This window comes from Phascolarctos cinereus, unplaced genomic scaffold, assembly GCF_003287225.1.
Source record: "Phascolarctos cinereus isolate Bilbo 61053 unplaced genomic scaffold, phaCin_HiC Scaffold_9;HRSCAF=440, whole genome shotgun sequence".
NCBI classification, from domain to species: Eukaryota; Metazoa; Chordata; class Mammalia; order Diprotodontia; family Phascolarctidae; genus Phascolarctos; species Phascolarctos cinereus.
The window spans coordinates 216319980-216346851 of NW_027556402.1; the positions used below are offsets into that span (position 1 = coordinate 216319980).

General features: G+C 40.1%; 1 long non-coding RNA gene across 1 annotated transcript; it reads right to left on the bottom strand.

Annotated features, from left to right (window-relative positions):
• Positions 1–3133: 3133 nt before the first annotated feature.
• Positions 3134–26872, bottom strand: LOC110218985 (uncharacterized). Its single transcript, XR_002327467.2, has 3 exons — positions 26383–26872; positions 3383–3498; positions 3134–3182 (listed from the first exon to the last, which is right to left on the bottom strand). It is a non-coding gene; the product is annotated as an uncharacterized LOC110218985 (long non-coding RNA).

A 26872-nucleotide genomic window follows, 5' to 3' on the forward strand; every position in this document is an offset into this window, starting at 1 on the left:
AGGGGAATGAGCCAAAGTCCAGGAGGCCTGCCTTAGTTACAGGTCTGATTCCTATCAACTAAATGAAATGGGAAGCTGAGGCTCCAAAGCCTTACGTATCCCCCAAAGATCAATGTGGGTTCTAAGGGATCTCTAAAATGAGAGGTTTTACTAGCAGTATGTGTGAGTGTAAATCCCCTTTCAGCTTAAATGATCCTCCAGAAATGTATAAGATAGAAAAAAAACAGAAGGGTCTAGAGTCTAAAAGACCACCAGGAGAACATTGTACACAGTAACAGCAACATTGTCTGATGATCAACAATGAATGACTTAGCTCTTTTCAGCAATACAATGATCCAAGACAATTACAAAGGACTCATGATGGAAAATGCCATCCACATACAGAGAAAGAACTATGTAGTCTGAATGCAGATTGAGGCATACTATTTTCATCTCATTTTTTTCATGGTTTTTTCCTTTTGGTCTGTTTCTTCTTTCTTTTGTCTTTTCTCTTTTTTAAATCTCTGCCACATAGTTTTCTTTCTTTCTTTCTTTCTTTCTTTCTTTCTTTCTTTCTTTCTTTCTTTCTTTCTTTCTTTCTTTCTTTCTTTCTTTCTTTCTTTCAAAGGCAATTGGGATTAAGTAATTTGCCTAGGGTCACACAACTAGTATGTCAGGTGTCTGGTCTGAGGCTGGATTTGAACTCAGGTCTTCCTGACTGCAGGACCATGTTTCTTCTTTCACAACATGACTAATATGGAAATATGTTTCACGTGAATGCACATATATAACCTGTTTCAAATTGTTTACCGTTTTAGGAAAAGGGGAGGGGAAGGAGGAAGAAAAAATTGGAATGCAAAGTTCTATAAAAATGAATGCTAAAATTGTCTTTATGTATAATTGGGGGAAAATATTTTTTTAAAAAAAAATCTAGACCAAGGATCCTTAACCTGGGCTCCACGGATAACATTTAGGGGGTCCATGAACTTGGATAGAGAAAAAATATTATCTCTCTATTTTCACTAATTTCTAGCTGAAATTTATTATTTCATTCAATTATAAATGTAGGCAACAAACCACAGTAGTGTTAGCCACATTTGTGATATTGTCATGAGTAAAAACCAGATATTTTCATATAGCATTATAGTTATTGCAGATATCTCAAAATATCATTTATACCCATCACTACTTTGAAATTATTGTAGTTATTATACCCCACTGCTAGATCACACAGAATCAGTCTTCCTGCTTCTCTTTCTGGCCAGCTCTTGAGGCCCCGAGGCTTCACCAAACCACCAAAGGGTTCCATGCCTAAAAAATTAATCAACCTCTGATCTAGACAAAGAAGTCAGAGGGAGGGGTAGTAAAGGGAGAAGACAAGCATCTGGGGAGAGAACTGGTGGGGACTGGAGGGGAGAACAGTTTAGTGGATAATGATAGACATGTTTAAAAAAATCAGGAAGACAAAAAATATATAGAAGTACAGAAGGGCACACAAACAGAGCAATCATATTACTACATTATTAAATTTAATATTCTTTTAAAAACAGATCCATTTATGCAACTGAAGTTCATAGTTTCTGATATAATCCTCTTATATTTATATATTGAAGCATTTGATTTTATTCATGATTAAGTTCACAATAAAAAAGAACCTTTTTTTTTTTTTAGTGAGGAATTGAGCCAAGGGAAGGAACCGTAGTGAGCAGCAGAGGGTACGCTACAGGATGCTGGAGAAACACTTCTTGCGTGAGTAAGTCTAGGTTGGGGAAGCCTTGGAGAGAGTTCAGAAGGTTCTGGTTGTAGAATCTGGGGGAAGGAACAACTTACTCTGGCCCCAAGAGGCTTCAGGGAGAATAGTCTCAACCTAAAATTTGTGTCTACACCTGAAGAATCCGGCCAGGAAGCAGCTGATGTCCATCAAAACAGGGCTAAGTCGGCCAAGGATCAATAGGTTGGGACGAAAAAGAGCCAGACTGTGGTAGGAAGCGGTGCCCATAGAATCTGTGACAAAGGAGAACAATTGTAAATCATTTGCTTCCATGTTTGTGTCCAAGATTCTGTTTTCTTATAGAAAAAAAAATAGATTTTTTTTTTGTACCCAGTGTTAAAATGTGCTGGTTATTCACTAGATGACCTAAGATACCCTAGGGAAAGTGGATAGAGCACCGACCCTGAAGTCAGAAGGACCTGAGTTCAAATCCGGCCTCAGACCAAACACTTGACACTTACTAGCTGTGTGACCCTGGGCAAGCCCCCAGTTGTCTAAAAAAAAAAAAAAGATACCCTAGGTAAGAGGAGCTCAAAATTCCAAGTCCAGAAAGGGGACATCCCCCCTTCTTAGTAATGGCAACAACAAATTTTGGGGTGCCTCTGTTTAAGGTCTATCCCTCTATACAGGGACCCATGGATGCAAATTAGAACTTTCAGTGGTCCCTCTGCAATTCAAACATCTTCTAGCTCAAATTGGAAAGAAACAGGAAGTTGGTTTTGCCTTGTTGCAGACTGGTCCTGTATAGAGTTCATTCACATAGCACTTGTGTTCATTTCTACAATCACTGAATTTCAGAATTGGAAGAGACCTTAGCCTCATCTAATTAGATCCAGAACAAAGCTCAGCGGTACAAATGAATGATGTCCTTCTCCAGACCCTCCTTTGCAGTTTCAGGATTCTGCTAGTTCTCTTTCTGCCACCTACAAGACACCTCTCAAGCAGTCATTCAATCTTTGCTTGAAGACCTCCAGTGAAGTGAAGGAACCCACTAACTCCTGAGGGAACCATTTTGCTTTTGGAGATCTTGAATACTTAGAAAGATTTTCCTCCAAGATCCAAAGAAGCAGTGCAGAATAATAGAAAGGCCACTGTTTCTGGAGTCAAAGGACCTGGGTTCAAATCACTACATTAGGTGACCTTGCACAAGTGAATTAACCTCCCTGGACCTCAGTTTTGTCATCTATAAAATGAGAGGCTGGATTAGAAAGTGTTTGAGTTCCCTTCTAGTTTTAAATCTGTGATCCTGTGATCCAGACACTCACAAGCACTTCTTTAGTACTGGCAATACGCATGCAAGCAAAAGAGAAAGATAGTCCCTGCCCTCAAAGAGCTTATATTCTAATGCCGGAAACAAAACCTAAAATGAAGTTAGAAAGGGAAAGAAGTACCTTGTATGGCGCCATGGTGGAGAAGCCTGGAGAGGTCCAGCCTGTAAGAAATGAAGAGATGGGGGCAGCTAGGTAGCACTAGAGCAACAGCCCTGGAGTCAGGAGGACCTGAGTTCAAATCTGGCCTTAGACGCTTGACCCTTCCCAGCTGTGTGACTCTGGACAAGTCACTTAACCCCAATTGCCTTACCTCCCCCCCCAAAAAAAAAGAAAGAAAGAAAGAAATGAAGAGATGGCTAACCTGGGTGCCTTCTTTGAATGAAGGTTCTGGGAGGCGCTGTCCAATAAGAGGAAGGAGCCATAAGGACAGAAAAGACAGTACTTCTGAGGTTGTGTGAATTCCAGGGCTGAAGTGATCTGCAAAAATTAGGAAATGTCAAGGGCATGGTGGAAAAGTCAGGAAAGGAGAAGTACAGCCTAGTGAGTCTCAAAAGTAGTACCAAGTGTTATGGTAATGAATGTCGATATGCATTAAATCCTTGGCTTTATTGGAATATGCTTTAGGACAGTGTATTTCATGAGATTGTCATTTGCTCTAATTTAAATTCTATGCATTCGGGGGGAAAAAAAGAAACGGAAAATCCAGAGATTTAAAATTCTACCATCTGATCTAAATATCTCCTTCTCCCTCTCACTCTCTCATGACCTACAATCCCTTCATCTGTCCTTATTCTCACCATCCATCTCCCTAGTTCTATATTAAACTCCACACTGTGTGGTTTATCACTTTAGCAGACACTATCCTAGAATCTCTTGCTCTGCTTTGAGTGACCTCCTTGGCTCAGTGAGTAAGGAGCCTCTCTCCAGTCCTCCCCTTAATGCCAAGGGTTCCTGCCCATTAGGGAAAAAATTAGACTTTCAGGTAAAACTGATCACAAGTTTTTGCTCATGGGTGTTAGACCTCCATGATGGAGAGCACTTGTCTTACTGCGATTTTTTTCCATCCCCCAGCACCTAGTTCCACGCTGTGTACACAACAGGTACTCAAAAAATGCTTGTTGCACGAATGAATTAATGAATGAAATGTAAGGGTTTTCTCTAGTGGTATTAATCCACAAATATTCATTAAGTGCCTACTATATGCCAAATACAATGCTTGATACTGGCATGCTATGAGATTCTGTCCTTTTTTATCTGTTTTGAATATATTTGTTCATAACTTGTATTGAGTTCTAGACTGCAAATTCAATTCAGTTTATATTAAATACTTGTTAAACCAAACAAAGTCTTTGCCCTCAGGAAGTTTATGTTCTGTTGGGAGAGGGGGGGAGGAGACATGAACGTGAATAAGAACTTGGCTTGGAGTCCTGCCCCTACCACCTCTGTGTGTACTTGGCCAGGTTGTTTTGTCTCTCTGGGTTCTAGTCCCTTCATCTATAAAATAAGTGGCTTAGATTAGATCATTTCCAAGGTCCCTGACACTTTTTTTTTTCAATCAACTCTTAGGCACCAGTTCTCTGACAAACCATGTACTAGGCACTGAGTTAAGATTATAAATGATAGAAACAACATCCACTCACAAGCTTACATTTCAACAAAATAATATTAGCACTTTGATTATATTAAGGCATAACATGTAATTTAAATATAAGAAAGTTTTCCACTGTTTTGCAAACATATTTTTCTGTATTAAAATAATCATGCTTTTGGTATATATATTATTAATTATTCTATTTCCTCCTCATGAGGAGGTTATATCTCTGATATAAATATAGCTGGTTCACAATTATTTTCTAAATATATTGCTATGGTCTCTTCAAATTCTATTTAATATTTTTCGTTTGGTGCTTTTTATAGTGAAATGATGGAATAAATAAAGGTAAAACTACAGGAAAATAGAGAACATTTAAAGAGAAATTGCTCATTCTACTTTAGGTTACATATACATTGATTAAGTCAACTGACTGATTACATTTTTGATAGGAACTGGAAAAATGTATAGCACTTCATTATCTTTCAAAAAGTTACATGTCAGGGGGGCAGCTAGGTGGTGCAGTGGATTGAGCACCGGCCCTGAAGTCAGGAGGACCTGAGTTCAAATTTGACCTCAGACCAAACACTTGACACGTACTAGCTGTGTGACCCTGGGCAAGTCACTTAACCCCAATAGCCTTAAAAAAAAAAAAGTTATAAGTCAGAATAATAATTTTTAAAAAGGAAGCATTTTCTTTTGGGTGCCCCATTCCTTTAGAAACAGCTCTACTAGCATGACAACAGCAAAATCATAGGTAAATTGTAAATTTACAATTTAAGACAAGTTAAATTATAGGTTTATAATAAAATCATTTTTTAAAAATCTATATCCTATTGCGTGCTTGAAACAATCAAATCTTAGTTTGCTCAGCTGACACTTCCAAATCTATTATTTGAGAATCAGATCATAAAACTGCTGTGGCAAAATGTTGGATACATTCCAATTAGCAAGTTCTCTCTGCCTCAATTTCCCTATATGAAAAGCATAAGAAAGGGGATACAGTGAAAAGAACACTGAATTGGGACCTAGATTTTAGTGCAGACTCCATAACTAACTAATTGTATGAACTGGGACAAATCCAACCTCTTTTAGTCACACCATTTTACCTAGAGCCGACATTGCTCAGCCCTAGTAGAGAAGATTCTAGTGAACGAAGGGATAGCCATGGGTCTCATGTGGCCAAGAAGGAGAAGATCATGGGATGTAGAGTTGGAAGAGCCTGTAGAGATCATTTCATCCAACGTCTCCATTTTACAAATGAGGAAGCCAAGACCCAAAGAAGAAAAGTAATATATCCCAGCTCACACAGATAGTAAATAGCAGATCTGAGATTTGAACCCAGGTCTTCTGACTCTAAATCCAGAGGCCTTTCATCTATACCATGTCTTCTCTCTAGGCACATTGTGAATTCTGAAAGAGCTCTGAGGCTTGGTGAAAGGATTCTGAGGCCAGGTGGGTTCATTGTTGTAAACATTTCTCCATGTTCACGAACTGTTTACTCTGATATTTCTGGGCAATCAATTCTGTAACTGTTTTGAGGAGTCTATAGATGGAATCCTTCTTTTTCTCATGGAAATCAACTCTAATTTTGTATATTACCTACTTTATGATTCACATTAGATACCCTGGGCTCAAGTGTCTACTCCACTGCTTACTACCTCTATGACTTTGGATAAATTACTTAATCTCTGAAGCTCGGTCTTATAATCTGATAATAATAATAATAGCTAACATTTATATAGCACCGCGTGCCAGGCACTGTGCTAAGCACTTTACAATTATTATCTTATTTGATCCTCACAACAACTCTAGGAGATAAGTACTATTATTATCCCCATTTTATAAATGAGGAAACTGAGGGAAGCATGAGTTAAATGACTTACCCAGGGTCACACAACTAGTGTCTGAGGCCAGCCTTGAATTCAGGTTTTCCTGACTCCACACCCCACACTCTTTCCACTGTACCACCTACCTGATCTTTTCTAAGTGGAAGATTCTAGGAGTATATAGTATCAGGTTCCGCTCTCCTTCTTTCCTTTCCATCCCCCTTTCTCATAACCACTTCTTTCAATCAAATGGAAATCTACTATTAAAAATTTCCTTCTTAAGGGATATTCAGAATGCATGCCATCTTGGGGTGGGGGAGGGGTGAGATGGGGTGAAAATTTGGAACTCAAAAACTTGTGGAAGTGAATATTGAAAACTAAAAATAAATAAATTTATATTAATAATAATAAAAATAATAATTTTTTTTAAAAAAAGAAAAAAAGAAAGAAAGAAAATTTCCTTCTTAGTCTTTTGGTTTTCAAACTGAAACATAATGATTTGCAAAATGCTGTAAATGGAGACCAGGATACTTACACTACAAAGCTGAGGTTAAAGTTTGACTAGAGTTAGTGCCTTATCACCCCAGGACAGGTGCAGTATTTTTCCTAAACCAGCCCAAGAAGGAGAAGTATGGTACCTGCTCAGTTGGCTTTGGGGTTGAGCCAAGCTGCAGATGAGGGAAAAAATAGCTTAAGACTAGAATAGCTAGCCCAGAGAGATGTTCAGTTTGAGTCAACAAACATTCTTTAAGTAGCTGCCTTAGCAGACACTGGTCTAGCCACTGGAGAGAGGGAATTTTTGTCCCATCTACTGCAGGGGACCAAGATATATCAGGGTTTAGTTGTAATTGATTTGCTGAGGGGGGAGGGGGAAACTCCTTAGAGAGGATGAGTACTACCCTCTTGGTAATTTGAATTTAAATTGGAACCCAAGTAAAAATAAGGCAAAAGTTAGACCAGGTCAAAGACTTGCATTTCTCAGGAGTATTAAAATTCATGGGACAGAGACCAGTCAGGTACAAGATGGGAAGGTTAGGATTGGATACAAAACAGGACATATGGAGTGCTGAGGGGTTAATTTTTTGTCTGCCTCAACTCATCTCCCCAAAACTTTGGCGTTTAATAGGGGCTCTGTGTATTCCCTTTCCCCATCATTTCAATGAGTCAAGGATATTCCACACAATATATTCTTCTTAGTTGAAATCCTACCTCAGACATGTACTAACTGTGTGACCCTGGGAAAGTCCTTTTTCAGCCTGTTTCCTCATCGGTAAAATGGGGATGATAATAGCACCTATTTCTCAGTAGTGAGAATCAAATAAGGTAACATATATAATGCACTTTGCAAACCTTAAAATGCTGTGTAAGTACTAGATATTCTACTGTGAGCTATTCTTCCCCAAATTCAGCTACACAGGATCGGGGTAATTGTGGTAAGGAAAGGGAATAAATATTTAGAAGGTATATTCCAAGCTAGAGGTGAACAGCAAAGATGGCTAGAACTCAGGGGAGAAATAAGGGGATGGAGGTTAGTTCCATCTGGAGCAAATCTGACCATCTGAGTGAAGGGGAAGAGGCCAATCCCACTTTCCAACAGCTTTTTTTTTCTTAAAGTTTATTGATTTCGAAGCTACAAGAGAATAATCAGATCTTGTTTCCAGTTCCTCAGGGTTTCTCAGGAATACAGTGGCCACTGACCTCCTATTGGTACCCCATTTTGGCTGCTTGTTGGGTGGCTTAGCTACAAGTCAGGCTGGAAACATTAAAAACTTCCCAAGTAATCATTGACCACAAGAACCATAATGTTTAAGTTGAGAGCGGGGAGTGAGAGGAAGTAGGTAAAGAGGAGTGGGAGACCTATAGTTTGTATAAAAAGTAGCATCCTAGGAGCTGGAGCAGACCAAGGTGTCAAAATAAAACATTACCATGGCTCATTTACTGAGTTATCCTGATGGTAGGACATGGCTAGCTCCAAAGATACTATGCCAGGATTCTTTTTATGCACTCTGATGGGCATTCACAGCCCATCAGACTGCAAAAGATGTGTCTTTGAAAGGTAAATCTTTCTTTTTCAGAGTTTTAAATAGTTCAGTTTAAAAATGTGAGCTAAACTGATAATTATAACTGACACTCATACTCAATGGGATCCCATCAATTTAGAAGTTCCCTCCAACAATGCAGATTACAACCCATCTATGTTTACCTAGACATGCAGTGGAATTATGTGAATACAGCTACCAAAGAATCTTTGCAGAAATACAAACCTCAGTAATTAAAGAGATGTTAATTGCCCATGTAGGCTGTGCCAACATAATGAAAATGATAAGAATACCAAAATTAATTTATTCAGTGCCTTGCCAATCCAGCTACCAAATCATTACTTTATAAAGGTAAGGGGGGGGAAACCCAAAATTCACATGGAAGAATAAAAGGTCAAGAACCTTGAGGGAAATAAGGAAAAAAATTGGGAAAGATGAGGACCTAGCAGTATCAGATCTCATACTATTCTACGAAAATAGTTGTCATCAAAACTGTTTGGTTCTAGTTAAAAAATAGAAAAGTTAGAGCAATAGACAAAGTACACAAAATCTGGAACAAATGAGTGTTGTAAAATGGTGTTTAACCCAGAGACTCCAGCAACTAGAAAAATAAAAGAGTAGGAAAGCTGGAAAGCAATTTGGTGGAAATTGGATTTAGACCAATAACTCCCACCATATAACAACAACAATAGTTAGCATTTATAGAATGCTTTAAGGTTTGTGAAGAGTACTTTAAAAATATTATCTCATTTTATCTTCCCAAGTCTGGGAGGTGGGTGCTATTATCATTACCACCTTATAGATGAGAAAACTGAGGCAAAGAGAGATTACACAAATTACTCAGGGTCACCCAGCTAGTAAGTATCTTAGTCTGTATGTGAATTCAGGTCTTCTCAACTCCAGGTTCAGTGCTCTATACACCATACCACCAAGCTGCCTCAATAATCTAAACTTCCAGTTGCTATACCATGGGCCCTTAAAATGGTAGCTCTTTTGACACCTGAATTGCAGTTTTAAATGCAAGTAGCTACTTCTCCTGGATTGCTTATATAAGTAAGTATGCCGTGGCTCACTGATCCAGAACCAGATTGGCTACCTCTGCTTTTTTGGTTCTAGGGTACCCTGAGGAGTATTGGTATGTCCCTTCTCTACTGCCATTGGTGTCAGCCCCCATTGGATGTATTCTCTAAACTGCTAGATGCCAGTGACTAGCATCCCAGCTCTATTTAAGCACTTAGCATTAATTAGCTTTTATAAAGATAGAGTAAAACAACAAAAAAAAATGTACAAATATTTGCCCTGGAACACCTCAAGGGTGTACTCTTCCCTAAACCATCTTGGTCTTTGGAGGGAGTAGGCTTCCTCGTAGCACTGTTCCTATGTGACACTGGACCCACCAATTTTACACCCAGGAAGCAAGACTGCTGAATGAGTTCTTTTCTCAGCTGCCTTGGTCTGGATCCTGAGGGTCATTCCTAAAGGTCACTTTTTGCTTTCAGGGTATTGATGACATGCTGTTTTTAAAAACCCATCCCGGATGCCAATTCCTAGATTCCTGTGGCTTACAAAGCTAAATCACTATACTGAATGATCTCTCTACTTTTTAACCAGTAATAAATTGTTTTGATGATGGTCGCTTTGTAGTTTAATTTAAAATCTGATACTACTAGGCCCTCTTCCTTCCTACTTTATTTTCATTATTTCCCTTGTGATTCTTGACCTTTTGCTCCTCCAGATGAATGTTGTTATTATTTTTTCTAGTTCTATAAAAGAATCCTTTGGTATTTAGGCTTTTTATGATACTGAATAAGTAAATTAACTTAAGGAGCATTGTCACTTTTGTTATACCGGCTCTGCCTACCCATGAGCAGCTGATATTTCTACAATTATTTAGTTTCATATTTCTATAAACAGGATTTTGTGATTGTGTTCATACAGTTCCTATATCTTGCTTGGTGGATTTTCAAATATGCTACACAAACTATAGTTATTTTAAATGGAATTTCTTTATATCCTCTTGCTGGGTTTTACTGGTAATATAGAGAAATGCTAATGATTTTTGTGTCTTTATTCTATATTCTGTAACTTTGCTGAAGTTGTGAATTGTTTCAATTAACTTTTTAGGTGATCTTCTAGAATTCTTTAAGTAGATCATCATAACATTTGCAAAAGGCAATTTTTTTCTTCTTTTCCTATGTTTATTTCTTCAACTTATTTCATTATTGCTACAGCAAAATGTATCAAAGAGCAATAGGGACAATGAATATCTTAACCCCTGATCTTATTGGAAACAACTCAAATTTATCTCCATTATATATAATGTTGGCTCTTCATTTTAGACATGTATAATTTGACATGTTAAGAAAAGATCTGTTAATCTGAGTATTTTTCCTTATTTTTGTAAACATTCATGTCCTTTAAGTTTTAGGGCAAAAAAACCCCCAATAAACAAATATAGAAAAGTAGCAATATTAAATACATCCTTTACTGGCCACAATGAAATAAAAATTATACTCAATGAAGGGTCATTATGTTAGGTATTTTTCAGCAAAATTTAGCTTCCATATTCATCTTTTTTAATCATGTCTATTTTTGCTATTGCCTTGACCGAAATCATAACTGCTACTCTCTTGATTTTTTTTAAATTCAATAGAAGAACAATTTTTGCTATAACCCCTTATCTTACCTCTGTGTGAGTCTCTTTTCAAGTGTTTCTCATAAATAATATATTGCTGGGTTCTGCTTTCTAATCCAACTGCTATTCTCTTCGGGTTTGTGGTTGAGTGGTTCATTCTATTTACATTTACAGTTATGATTGTTAATTGTGCTATTTTCTCCCATTTTCATATATATTTTCCCCTATTTGCTCCCTTTTCCTCTTTATCACAGCTTCTTGTCTTTTCTTTCTTTCCTTCTAAATCTCTTCTAATTCTTCCTTCCCCATGTGAGGGTTTGTTTTTCTCATAACTAAGCTCTCTCCAAATTTAGCCTCCCTCTTATTCCTCCTCCCCTTTATCCTCTTCCTGTTCCTTCTTGTGTCCCCGTTGAGTGGAACATATTTCTATGCCAAACAATTTATGTGTATGCATGTTCTACCCTCATTTAACCAGTTCAGATCAAAGTGAGGTTTAAGTGATACCATTTTTCCTATCCTTTCCTCATTTCCCTCATCCTTTCTTTACTTTATAGACTATTACTTGTATACTACAATTATATGAGATAATGAGAGATGGAAAAGAATGAGAAAGAAAGGAAGAGAAGGGAGAGAAAGGAAGGGAAGGAAATAACCATTTATATATTGCCTACTAGGTGCCTGACACATACTAAGCTCTTTATAAATATTATGTTATCCTCACAACAACTATGCAGCGTAAGTGGAATTATTGTCCCCATTTTACAGTTGAGGTACCTTAGGTAAACAAAGGTTAAATTACTCAGAATCACACAACTAGCAGATGATTGAGGCTAGATTTGAACTGATATCTTCCTGACTCTAGGCCCAGCATTCTATGCACCATACCACCTAGCTGCTATAAGAAGTTCCTCCAATCTTCTCTTTCTTTCCCTTTCTTCTTTTAAGATCCTCAAAACATAGCAAAACCATTTCTAGGCCTTCTGTCTTATTGAACTCCCTCTGTGACCTTTGATGACAATATGGCTCTGAAGGGACGCTTGTATCACTTCCTCCATTAGAATATAAGCAGTTCATCCTTATCAAATCTTTTCCAGTTGTTCATTTGTATTTTTCCTTTTATGCTTCTCTTCAGTTCTGTCTTTATTTTTAAGAGTTTCTATTCAGCTCTGTTCTTTTCATCAGGAATGCTCGAAAGTCTGCTATTTCATTGAAGGTCCATTTTCCCCCCGTAGGAATATACTATGTCTTATTAGGCAAATTATTCTTGATTATAAGCCTTTATCTTCTACCTTTTTGATTTTTGCATTCTCTCTGTTCCTTTTTAAGGGTAGTTGCTGAATTTTGTGTGATCTTGACTGTGGTTCCTTGGTACTTGAATTTTCTTTCTGGCTGTTTGCAACATTTTTTCTTTGACCTGGAAGCTCTGGATTTTAGTTATGATGTTCTTCAAAGTTTTCATTTGGGAGTTTATTTCAGGATGTGAATGCGGGATCCCTTCTATTTTTACTTTGCCCTCTTGTTATGATATGTCTGGGCCATTTTCTTTCATGATTTTCTGAAATAAAATATCTAGACATTTTTTTTGGTAATGGCTTTCCTGTAATCCAATTATTCTTAAATTATTTTTCCTTGATCTCTTTTTGAGGTGTTATTTTTTACATAAGATAATTTACTTTGTTCTGTTTTTCCATCTTTTTACTTTATATGAGTATTTCTTATTGTCTCATGCAATCATTAACTCCTGTTCCATTATGGTTTTTAGGAAATCTGTTACTTGAATAAGGTTTTGTACTTCTTGTGCTAAGTTGGGCAGTTTTCTTTCTATGTCTCTCCTCCATAGCTTTCCTTTTTTTAAAAAAAAAATCTTTTTTTCTAGCATTCTCATTTCCTTTACAGACTCTTTTATTTTTTTTTTAATTTAACTCTGGCTCCATATCTTCTAAGAATTCATTTATGGACTTTTTTTTTTAAACTTTAACTCTGGCTCCATGTCTTCAAAGAGTTCTAATTAACCTTGTGGGCAAACTGTATTTTAATTTGAAGCCTTCCTCTTAGAGTTTATTCTCCTTTTCTGAGTCTATGTCTTGTGCATTGCTAACATCATGATAGTTCTTCATCTTTTTGCATTTACCCATTCTTCCAGCCTTATTTCCCAGATCTGAACTTTTATCTTTGAGCTAGGCTCAGCACACTTCTGGTAAGCTCAGCATGGCCTTGCACAGTCCTGGCCTATCTTCTGTGGTGTCCTGCTACTGAGGTTAGGGCCACAGCACTGCAGCATGCTTCTCTTGGGGGCTGACGCCAACATGCCCTTGCAGGGTTACATGGAAGGCTCTAGTACCCCTGGCACCGGGGGTTGAGTCTAAGATCACAATTCCCATTCTAGGGTTGGAGAGATAGCACTGTGGCCCTTTTCAGCCTCCATGGTCTGGCCCTTTGATCTTGGCTCATCCTTATTCCCCATTTCCTGCCTGTGAATAAAATTTGTGACTAAAGAGATGACCCTCTGTGTGCTCTACTTAGATTCCAATCACCACTCAATCCAACACTTATCTAAGATCTTTGACGAAATAGTTGTCGATGAAGTTGACTATGCTGCTTCCTCCTACTCAAACTTTCGCCATCTTTAATGTACACCAGTGAAGAATACTGCACTCCATTGTCTGAAAATGCATACAAAGGGAGATACTTACAAACCATGTGGCCATGGCATGTGACTTAGTCTTGCAGACTATTTTTTCCTCTGAAAAAAAGAGGCATGATAATAGCATATACCCCATAGGGTTATTATGAGAATCAAATGAGATGACACATAAAGCATTTTATAGACCTTACAATGCCTTATAAATGCAAACAGCAACTACTCCTACCACTCCTATATCATACATACCTGCATACATGCATATATATATGTTTATATATAAATATATACATATATATGCATCTATCTATCTATCTATCTATCTATCTATCTATATATACACACACACACACACACACACACACACACACACACATATATGCTTTACTGGATATGTACCAGAAGGTTGGTTGCTACATCTACCAGGGTTAGTTCATCATAGAGAGGCATAGCAAAAGCCTCTAAACTGGTTCACCAGAAGAGGGATAATATGCAACAAGTCCTAACTTAGGATCTAGAAAAAGCTAGCATATTTTTTCATGATTATTTGCCTCTCCTGAAAACAATGTATTTATTAATTAACAAGTTCAGATTTAAGATGAATATCAAAAGTCTCCTTAAGCTCTTGAACATTGTCTAGTAGGGATCTATTAGTCATAAAACTAGAGAGCAGAGGGGAGAAAAGGAGAAGAGGAAAGGGAAAGGAGGCAGCCAATTCCGTAAGCAAAAGTGCTAGGCAGGACCCCATGGAGGCCTCCTTGGGCCAGGACAGGACTTATTTTTGTGTCATGGACTCCTTTGACAATCTTGTAAAACCTATGGACCCTTGCTCAAAATAACGTCTTTAAATTCATAAAATAAAATACATAAGATTACACAAGAAACAACTTTTTTGAGATGTTATAAAAAATAGATTTTCAACAAGTTCACAGGCCCTAAGTTAAGAAACCTTTGCCCAAGAGATGGAAGATCTCCAAGGATAGAGGTCCATGATCAACTTGCGTGGTGCCAACAATCCTGGGAGGTCCTCTGCTCACCTAATGGAAATGTCTGGAAGACTCCAGGTGTTGTCTGGGGCCAGGCCCACTGATTCCAACTGCTGATTCCAGGAGTTTGCTTCCTACAGTGTGGAAAATATGCTTCACTGCAAAACCAGGTCCTCAGAGATCTAAGTCAAATATCACTTCAGGTCCGTGACTCTTTGGCAGGACTCACAGTGAAGTCTTTGACGGTTCCTCATTATCTTTTTAAGGAATCAGACAATATTGATATGCTTGTAATTGGAGTAATCACTGGGGCTGTGTGAGTGTGTGTGTGTGTGTGTGTGTGTGTGTGTGTGTGTGTGTGTGTGTATACACATGATGTTTTATTTTGGGGGATAGAAAGATAATATCCAGGTTGGGATTCAAAAGAATGTGAACCAAAATTCTGGGTCAGGATCCCAAGTTTATCAAGATTACCTGATCCCATGACTGAAGTGAACAGTTGAGGAGCAGTTAGGTAGCACAGTGGATAGTGTGCTGGGCCTGGAGTCAGGAGGAACCGAGTTCAAATCTGGCCTCAGATACTACCTGTGTGACCCTGGACAAGTCACTTAACCCCACTTGCCTGCTTAAAAAAAAAGGGAACAGTATAGCTCATTTACACTGGCATATTAATGTGAACAATGTACACAGTGTCCACCAAGAGCCAAATGTAGGGTTTCTAAGGAACACAGAAATCCAAGGTATTAAGACAAGTGGAAAGGCAAGTAAAGGAATGGAATTCAGGTTGGTAGAACAATCCTGGATCAGGACACAGCATCTGAGATCTGGCTATTGGTATGACTCAACCTAGCTCCCCCAAGCTTTCATGATGGCGGTGCACATTCAGCCCACCCATCCTACACTGATGTGTGGGTATGGTCATGGACCACATCTACCATACCCGGTCTTTACTCAGCCATACCTCTGAGGACAGGAGCTCAGACAATCATCTGATTTATGAGTAAGCCCCAATGGCCCACTGAGCACCAAAGGGGGTGATGGGAAAGAGGGAAGTTAGACATTCTTACACTTCTTATACTTTACTCCTCTTCAGATCTTCTATAACCCAATGAAACTGGCCTTCTTGCTCTTCCTTCCACACCATACTACATCACCCAACCCTGTGCTTTTTCCCTAGTTGTCCCATCTGACTAAAATGTTCTCCCTCCTCTCCTTGGCTTCCTGGTTTCCTAGACCTCCTTTAACACTCAGCTTAAATTCTACCTTCTTCACAAGGCCTTTCATATAAGTTCTAGAAGTAATCCTCTGAATGGGTACTCCTACTACTGCAGTGCACAGGTCCCTATCAGTGTGCTTCTCACTGACAATCAACTAGTAGATACAATTAGTTCTTAGCAAAGGGATTTATAAAGATGGCATGATAAAAATATCCACAAAATATTCTGTGCACAAACCTGGGATACACTTTCCCACAATGTCTATGAGAAGAGTGAACACAAACAGTATCAGTAAGTCAAATATGTTGGAGGAGAAGGCAGAGCAAGAAAGAGGAAGATATTCTATTTTCTTCTACCAAAGCCTGACCTAGCCTATACATTTTAGGACAAATTAAAACATCCCTTCAGGATTCATTATTTAATCAGATCATGACAGAAACCCCCTTTTTATCTCCTTCCTACATGTAGGAGAAGCCAAGAAAGAAAAAAAAAACACCTTCCTTAGACCAGTGCCATCCTTTTTCTGCCAAATTTTTAAAACAGGTGATCTGTACCCACAACTCCATTTTCTAGCATCCCCTTCTTTAGTCCTCATATATTGGCTTTCACGCACAATGCCCTCTCCTTCTTCCACCCCAATCTCTTTATCTCCACATGCTTTATTGAAGCTGCTCTAGTGAGATTGTCTATTAATTCTGCTAAACATGAAATTCAATGGGCTTTGCACATTTCATAATCTCCTTGACTTTTGCAGCATTTGATGTAATTTGCCACTTCTCCTTTCTTTGAAATTCTCTCCCCTCCTCTGGCTATTTTCTTCCTACCTGTCATATCATCCCTCTTGGGCTTCTAGTCTCCCTGCCATCTCTTGAATGTAAGACTCCCCCAAGATTCAGTCTGTGCACTCTGCTGTCCCTACTTGACACTACCCCAAGATCCCTGTCTATGGTATTATCATTCTTCCACTCACCCAGGTCCCAAACTTTGGCACCATATTGGATTCAGTGAGCCAAAGCATTACAGAATCTCTGAGTTGGAGGTAACTGAAGAGGCCATCCTTGCCCAATGCTTGAGTCAGAAATAAGACACACCCAACAAGTGGCTAGCCAGTCTCTGATTGAAGATCCCTAGGAGAGCAGATCTTAATACCTCCCAAGACAATCCAATCCAGTTGGCCAATTTTAATTTGTTAGGAAGTTTTTAACTTGTTGAGCCAAAATCTGCTTCCTACAACTTCCTAATTCTGTCTTTCTGGGGCCAAGGAAAGCAAGACTCATCACTCTTCCACAGAAGAGCTTTTCAGATATTTAAAGACAGTTATCATTTCCCCCACCCTCAAGCTTTTTTTCCCCCAAACATCCTCAGACAGGTCCTTCCACAGAATCTCATGTGAGACAGTCTCCTGTCTCACTACCATCCTGGTCACCTTCCCCTGGCATGCTGCAAGTTCTCATCATCCTTAAAACATGGCACCCAGAAATGAACAGGTCTGATCAGGGCAGAGAATAGCAGAACAATCACCTTTGTTGTTCCAGACACTAAATTGCTGTTAATGCAGCCTACAATTGTATTCACTTTCTCCGGTACCATGCTACATCGTTGACTCACATTGAGTGTGTGTTCCACTCAAGGCCCCAGGCCCTTTCAGTCTATGATCTGTTGTCTAGGCACATGTCTCTCATCCTGTACCTGCAAGGTTGATATTCCCACACACAGCCCATGTCTGGCACGTAGTAATCACTTCATAAATGCTTGTACATTGATTGAAAATTCATCTCGTTAGACTTGGCCCATTATTCCAGCCTATCAGATTGTCTTGGATCCTAATTCTGTCATCCCATGTGTTAGTCATCCCTCTAAACTCTGTGTCATTTGAAAATGTGATAGGTAAGCCATTTATCCTTTATTGAAGTCACTGAGGAAAACAAACAAACAAACAAATTAGAATAGAGCCAAGGACAGAGGTCTTCAGCATCCTTCTAGGTTAATAGTGTCCTACTTGTCACTATTCTGTTCCATCCCTTATATCCATGTCTTGTTGATTTTTCCTTCAAAATGTTCCTTATGTTTATTCCTTTTCATCTCTCCTACAACTGCCCTAGTTCAGACCTTCAATCGGCTCTATATTATAAAAATACCTAGGCACAGGTTTATAGTTCTAGAGCTGGGAGGGACTTCAGAGGCCATTTCATTTTACAGATGAGGAAACTGAAGCTTAGGGGCATTAAGTGATTTATCCAAGGTCATACAGCTAATAAGCATCAGAGTGGGTATCAGAGCCCAGGTCCTTTGACTTCAAAGCCATCGATCTTTCCAGTGTATTGTACTGTCTCCTAATCTATCGTGCTCATGCCACCAGCAACATCTTCTCAAATCATGGATTTCCTTACATGGGCCAGGGCTAGGGGTACAGTATATTTGGGAGAGGAGGGGCAGAGCCAACTGGCTGATAAAATCCATCATATAGGTATCAGTAGCACTCTGCTTGGACCATTCCCCTTATTAATGGTGAACAAATATTTTTTGAGATGCTCACTATAATAGCAAGGAAAGCAACCAGGAACAGAAGACCTGAGTAACCACCTCATTTTGTAATGTAAGATCATTATGAAGTGAATACTCAGAACTCTGATTGACACCATTTTGCAATAAGCACCAAGCCTGGGGTGGGGGAGGGGGAGGGTGGCAGACTTAATCAATGGCACCCTTGACACAGGACTTAATTAATGTGGGAATGTAAACAACAGATATTTAACTGTCAAAAGACCACACTTCTCTTGCATATAAACATGCCTCAAGCCTGATTCACCAGTCCAGAGGGAGAGAGGGAGAAGAAGTAGGCATTTACAAGAGGTCACTGGAGTAAAGTAGTGAATGGAAGTCAGATTAGGAAGGTGGAGACCTGGGTCTTCAGCCTGGATCTGCCCCTAACTGCATGAGATTAGATAAGGCCTTTCCTCTCTCTAGGCCTCACATTCTACATCTGGAAAATTGGGGCTGCTAATAATGTCCTGAAACCCCCACCACAGGGCTGTTGAAAAGATCAGATGGGCTAATGCGCATGAGTATATCAGGGTATGAGAGTAGGCTTTGATGAATGAATGAATGAATGAATGAATGAATAAGTAAACAGATGAATGAATGAATATATACACATATGTATAAATGTATGTATATTATATGTATGTGTGTGTATATTATATATATATATATACATATTATATACACATATACATATATATAAAAGCACTCTAAACGCAAGTGTTTTTGTTTTTAATTATTTGATGAGTGGCTTGGCATATAAGCTCTGATAAGAAGCCCACTGTGGAGAATGAATTAATTTGGATAAGTTTGTTTTCCACTTTTGTGTGTTTGGGGAGGGGGAGGATTTGAGGGGCAGTTCTCATAAAAATTCCCCTCAGTTTCTAAGACAGCTATGCTTCATTCTGATGTCTTTGCAACTGTCCACAGAGATGGATGGTAGCTTTATTTTTTTTTTTTTTGCTTTCAGTACCTTATTAAGGCTATCAAATATCTCTTCTTGGGGAGTCCTGAAACCAGGGCCTGTTCGCTACCCCCAGTGGTCTCCAGGCCAATCCCCTCAACCACTAGAGTAACCTCTCTTGCTCTCAATTTCCTCAACACCATAGCCATAATGAAAATTATATTTTTTTCTCTTTTCTTCATTCCTGAGCGCAGGGTCAGAGAAAGGAATATTTTGGACGAGCTCTTTCCTTAGCTCTCAAAACTACCAGCTAAAACTACTGGGCATAAACCCCCATGAGGGAAGACCTGAGTTCAAAACCAGCCTCAGCCACTTGCCAGCTGTGTGATCCTGGACAAGTCACTTCTTTTTGCCTCACTTTCCTCATTTGAAAAAATGAGAATAATAATAGCTCCTACCTCCCAGGGTTATTGTAAAGATCAAATGAGACAACCTTTGTAAAGTGTTCTGGAAACCTTAAAAAAGCTATATAAATGCTGGTAATCATCAATGCCACTGTTGTTATTTGAAAGAAAGGAAGAGATAAAGGAAGGAAGGAAAGAAGGAAGGAAGGAAGGAAGGAAGGAAGGAAGGAAGGAAGGAAGGAAGGAAGGAAGGAAGGAAGGAAGGAAGGAAGAGAAGGGAAAGAAAGAAGGAAGAGAAAGAGAGAGAAAGGAAGAAAGGGGAAAAAGAAAGAAGGAAAGGGAGGAAGAAAGAAGGATAGACAGAAAGAAAAAGGAAGGAAGGAAAGAAGAAAGAAGAAAGGAAGGAAGGAAGGAAGGAAGGAAGGAAGGAAGGAAGGAAGGAAGGAAGGAAGGAAGGAGGAAAGAAAGAAACACCCAAAATTATTCATAGTAGCATTTTCTGTGGTAAACAAATGCTAGAACCAAAGTGTGCCTATTGACTTGGCACTAGTTGAACAAATTGTGATACAAGGATATGATAAGATACACTATTCCACCATAAGAAACAACATATATAAAGAATTCAGAGAAACTTGGGAAGACTCTAACAAACTGATAGAAAATAAAAAGGAGAACAGGGAGAATATTATGTACAACAACTATAATAATGTTAAGTAAAAACAGTAATAAAAGGTAGGCAAACTAAAATTAACTGCAGTAATCAACCATAGGTTTTATTGCCTGAGAGCAGACAATAAAACAGACTTCCCTCTAATTAGTAGAGGAGGGGGGGACTATGGGTACAGATTGTAGGATATACTTTCAGACAGGGGTTTTGGTTTGGGGTGGGTTTTTTTTCAGTTTCTTTGTTTGTTTTTTCAATAGATGGCTTTGCTTAATTATTTTTATCTGTTACCAGGAAGATTTCAGTGTTCAGGAGCAGGGTATCAGGAAGTAACTGTGGTATAAAAACAGAATCAATAAAAAAAAATTTTTTTTAAATGAGCTGATGGTGAGGAGAGTTTGCAGAGGCAGAGCCTGAGACCTGCCTCTATGCCCACGATGGGCCCCAGAAATCTGCTGATTTAGAGCCCTGTTCTATGAGGGACAAACAGCATGACTTTAACTCACAACATATGTTGAACTCTTACCCATTTTAAAATATATTTCAAGGGACAATAGGCCTGGATGTTTATTCACTGAAATATAGTGCAAGTGTGTGCTCAGACTGCTCCATATGCTCTGAATATGTTCGCCAGAACTAATGGGAATTTAGTATTCCCAGAAAGAAGTAGTATGCCCTGGGCCATTTCCATAACCCTGTGACTTGCTTTTGGAGTGTGTTGGTTTTTTTTCCTCTTCATTGGCCCCACGAAGGCAGGAGTCATCCATATCTCTGCACACTGTGAGTTCTCCTGGCCAATTCTATGCACACAGAGGGCCAAAGCAAGCCTAGAACTCTGCGACCCAATGGAAGAAAAGATACTGACCTGGGAATCCAGAAACATGGGCTCTGGCCCCAACTCTATCCCTAACTTTCAGCTTCACCTTTTCCCTTCCTCAAGCCTCAGTTTCTTCATTTATAAAATGAGAGGGTTCTCTCTAACGTCCTTTCAAGGTCGGAAAAGTCACAGGTCTGTTATTTTAATTGCATGATACCAAAAAGGTTGGCTGTCTGAGACGTTGAGGGGAAAGGACAGGAATCAGAGTTCCCCAGCCAAAGGGAGAAATGGATGGTCTAAAATCCCATACTATTCAGGATTTGTTAGTTTAGCCTCCTGTACTGACACCTCCTTAAACCTGACCAAACATTAACCAGCCCTGTGAAGGCAAGGACACTGAGAGAGAGGATAGGAAAAAGAAAAGTGGTCATTCTGGTATGTTTCCTGATTCTCCCCACTCAGTGTTAGTCATGGCCAGGCCCAAATTACTTTGTGTCGTCTTATCTGTCTATAATTTTATCCAGCTTCCTGCCTCTGAGAATATAAGCTCATTCAGGAAGGGGCTATATTTCATTTTTGGCTTTGTATCCCCAGAACCCTGACACATCACAGGTGCTTAATACATGCTGACTGGACTAAAATTAAAGCTGGTGGGAGCACGTTTGATCTGAATTCGTGGCCTACGCATTTCAGACAGGCCTTTTAACCTCCTTTGTACAACAGACCCCTTTGGCAACCTGATAAAGCCTCTGGCCCTCTTTTCTTTCTTTCTTCCTTTCTTTCTTTCTTTCTTTCTTTCTTTTTTTTTAGGCAATTGGGGTTAAGTGAAGTACTTGCCCAGGGTCACACAGCTAGTTAAGTGTCAAATGTTTGATCTGAGGCTGGATTTGAACTCAGGCCCTCCTGACTTCAGGGATGGTGCTCTATCCACTGCGCCACCTAGCTGCCCCCTCTGGCCCTCTTTTCTAAAGAACATTTTTAGAGCTCAAAATCTTATAAAAGTGAATATTGAAAACTAAAAATAAATAAATGAAAAAGAACATTTAAAAGTAGATAAAATCAGGCACATAGGATTACAAAGGAAGCCAATTAGATTGAAATGTAGTTAACCAAACATTTTAAAAACAAGTTCACAAGTCCTCAAGTTGGGGATGTCTAATTTAGAGCTTTGAGATCTCACTAAGCCTGGGAAGGAGGCCAAAAGACTCAGTAGGAGACCACATATGATCTCTCTCATGACAGCCGTGGGGAAATAGGTGCTATTATTACCTATATCTATTACTTATCATTATTATTATCATTACTATTACCACCATTTTACAGCTGAAGAAACTGAAGCAGGCAGAAGTTAAGTGACTTACCCAGGGTCACACAGCTAGTAAGTGTTTCAGGCTACATTTGAACTCGAGTCTTTCTGACTCCAAAATCAGCATTCTACCCACTGAAGCAACTAGCAGCCTGAAGGGAAGACATGGGCTGTGTGGGATTGTATCTTTAAGGAGCTCATCATTTCAGTGTCAATGGAGGTAAAGTCATAGAATCATCTTGGAAAGGTGAACAGGATGCTATCTTGGACTCAGGAGAGATCTATTTGTGAATCCTGGCTCCTCCTTAGTTGATGTATGACCCCAGACAAGCATCTTGCTCATCATGACGCTTAGTTTTCTTATCTGTAAAATGGAGATAATTAGCTGCTACCTCACAGGATTGTTTTAAAGACTGTTTTGGGGGGGCAGCTAGGTGGCACAGTAGATAGAGCACCGGCCCTGGATTCAGACCTGAGTTCAAATGCGGCCTCAGAAACATAGCACTTACTAGCTGTGTGACGCTGGGCAAGTCACTTAACTCCATTGCCTAAAACGACAAGAACAAAACAAAAAAATAAATAAAGACTGTTTCTGCAAGCCTTTGAGGGCTGTAGAAATGAGCATGAACACATAAGGGCCTCCACGCCACCTCTGCCAGGAAGGCACAAGACTTTTCCTCTCGGTTCTTTGCCTCCCCACCTCTCAAATGTATCTGAAGTGGATGCAGATCAGCAGCAGGCCCTCAGAGCTTCCTGTGTTTTCATCATGTCAGGTGAGCTCCCTGAATTTGATCAGCCGGCGTTTGCCTCCTCTAAGACTCCCTCTCTGTCACTTAGGAGACAGCTGGTATCCACACAGCGATTTCCTTTGTCACTGGCTCCTTTGTTAAGCCTCCTTTCCAGGTTTTTCCCTCCCTTTTGTTGTCTCTCTCCTCCCCTGATGTCTCACCACTTATTCTTCCTCCCCCTCCCTTTCTATCCTTTTTTCCCCCTCATTTTCCATTTTTCAATGTTCCTTCCTTGTATTTCTTATCCTTTGTTCTCTCTGCCTCTGCGTCCGGGTTCCCATTTAGGATTTGAGGGGGCCCTCAAAAGGCTTTTCCACCTACAAGCTCTCTGAGAGAGCCTGACCCAGAACTACCAGAAACATGCATGCATCTGCAGTGCCAAGAGGCTGTCGTGATTCGCCCTTCCCGTTTTTTACCACCGGTACAGCCAGCTGGTCAGTTGAGAGGTAGGCAGGAAGGGAGGACAGGTGGCTGTGTCCTTCCATGCTCATGGCAAGGCCCAAACCCTGCTGCAGGGATCTTCTTCCTGTAGTTTGATAACGATTCTTCTAAGAGAAATCCTGTGGGATGCAAAGGTGGGGAATCGGACCCTGGAGCTGCGATTATCAGAAGCCAGCATTGTACAGGGGGAAAAAAGAGCACTGACTTTGGAACTGCAGGACCTTGGTTCAGGTGCTATGTCTGACTCTTACTATGTGACCTTGGACAAGTCCCTTAACCTCCGATTTTTCAGTTTCCCCATCTGTAAAATGAAGGTGCTGGATCCTATGGCCTCTGAGGCCCCTCCCGGTTCTAGATGTGCATATCAGTCACTCAGCAGGTGTTTATAAAGTGCTCCCTCTGTGTCAGACACCACTCTAGGGAGGCAGTCTTTGCTCTCGTGACACTCACACTCAGTTGTTAAACAACCTCATTTCTGGTTTCTCTTCTTTTCTTCTCCCTCTCTTCTTTCATCTTCCTCATCTTCTTTCCTTTTCCCTTCACTCCTTCTTTTCCTCACCTTTTTCTTTTCTCCCAATTTTCCCCTTCCTCCTCCCGGTCAACCAACAAACATTTTAATAAATGCTTTTTGTATTCACTGAACTTTTTTTTAAACCACCTCCTTCTTCCAATAGGTTGCAAGCTTTTTGAGGGGCAAAGACTGTTGCAGTTTTATGGATGTATCCCCAGTACTTAGCACATTGCCTGGCACATAGTAGGTTGCTTAATAATTGCTTACTGACTTGAATCAAATCAAATAGCGTACTTCCTTGTAGGAGGGAAGAGAAACCCATCAGGATGACATCATACCAAGCCAAATGCCATCGAGCAAAGGGCAAAAAAGCATGCCACATTTCAGGGGAGCTTTCTTGCCCATCACATTCACCGAAAGAATATAGGGGGAAAAAATGAAGCTGTTACTAAGATCCTCAGAGAGGCTTCCATTCAATAGGACATGAGCCAAAGCAAAGATGAAAATGTATTTTTGAAGCAGCATTTGGGACAAAATTAAACCTTGGAGAATACGATTCAAGGAAGGGGTGAGAAAGAAGAGGGGACAACAAGGGGGTTGTTTTTCCTGACCAGCCTTTGCTCCTGAATCAAGTTCCCAAGCTTTTTCATTCTGTTCTTTGGCTGAAGCGGTCTTTCAGATAACAACAGGCCAAGCTGTTCCATCTCCCTGCAAACTGGAACAAAATTTGAAGAAAACTGCAAAACGGGCTGAAATTTGAATGAATGTGAAGAACAGGCTCCCATTAACAGGAGCTCTCAGTCAAGAGGGAGACAGTTCCTTGAAGTGAAGGAAGGGCTCACTTTCATTGTGATCACACACATCCCCCACCCCCTTCCAACCCCCACCTTTCCTCTGGGACCTTAGTCCCTTCATCAGTTGGCCACATGCTTGGGATTTCCCATAGGAAATCTGAATTACTCCTCCCTCTTCAAGTCTCTCCTTACTCCATCCAGTCTATCCTCCAATCAGTGTCAACACCACCCCATCACCTCCATCCAAGTTAATAAACTCCAGTGGCTTCCAATTACATTTAGGATCAAATTATAAACTCTTTGTTTGATATTCAAAGCCCTTCAAAACCCGGCCTCTTCCTACCTTTGTAGTCTTCTTTACTTTACTTTCCCAAACCTTCCCTCTCCCATCCCCACGTACTCTTTGATAGAATGGCACCCGGCCTCCTTGCTATTTCATTAACAAAATAAACCTTCTCCCAACTCTAAGCATTTCCATTGGCTGTCTCCCATGCCTGGAATGCTCTCTCTCCTCATCTCTAACTCCTGGCCTCCTTGGCTTCCTTCAAGTTACAACTAAAATCCTACCTTCATCAAGAGGTTTCTCCCAATTCCCCCTTCATCCTTCTGTTTATTATCCCCATTTTATCCTAGCTATATCTTGGGGGCTATCTCCAGTCCTCCTGATCTATATCTGGCCACTGGACCCACTGGCTCCAGAGGAGAAGGTGAGGCTGGTGACTTTTCACAGCCCTCCCTCACTTAAGTCCAATTCCCTTGTAAGTCACGGCATCACCTTCCTGAAGTCATGGTCCTCTTCCACCAAACAGCAGCAGCAGCAGCAGCAGCTATGTGTTATTGTTGTTACATGTTGTTGCCCCCATTAGACCAGAAGCTCCCTGAGAACAGAGACTATTATTTTGTTGTCGCTGCTATTATTGCTTTTGCCCAGCTTATTATGTCCCCACCCAGGACTTACTGCAGGGAAATTTCCAAATATATCTCACATCTCAGTAAGCATTTATTAAGTGTTTACCGTGTGTCAGGCACTAAGTTAAGCACTGGGGATACAAATGAACAATAGTAATTCTTGCCGTTTAGGAATGTAAATTCTAATGAGAGAAACATGTATACAAATGAGTTCGCACTGAATAGAGTAGATGGGGGTGCATGGAGCATTCTAGAAGGACTTGCACCTCGAGTGTGAGAGCTTGCCAAGCCCTTTTCAGGGCTGCTCCTTCACCTTTGGTGACTGCCTTTCACCCAACTCTTACCTGGAGCTCCAAGAAGCTGTAGCATGTGCAGCAGCCACACCCTGGTAAAACCATCTCAGCAGACAGATGGGCTAAACCAGGTTGAGGGTAACCGAAAAGCCTTGGTGAGTTAGGGGAATGTCTACCCAAAACACGTGAAGACTTTCCCTGGCAGAACAGGCAGATGAGAACAGTTTGTTCCAATGGCCACGAAGGTGGCTGAAACAGGAGCCGTGGAGCACGTAGAGTTTGGTCAGACATCAAAGACACCAAGGTCATCCACTGCATCGTGGGCCATCGCCAGCCACTGGCCTTTGATAACTCTGGAAGAGATAGTAGGGCTGATGACTTTATGAAACTCTGCCTCACTTAAATCCAATTCACATACAAGGCAAGACATCACCCTGTGATGTCATCGGTCTTCTTCAAAAATAAAGCACAAACAATAGCGATGTCCCTAGAGCAGATGACAGTCATGTTTATACTGAGAGCAGCGGACAGACTGGACATT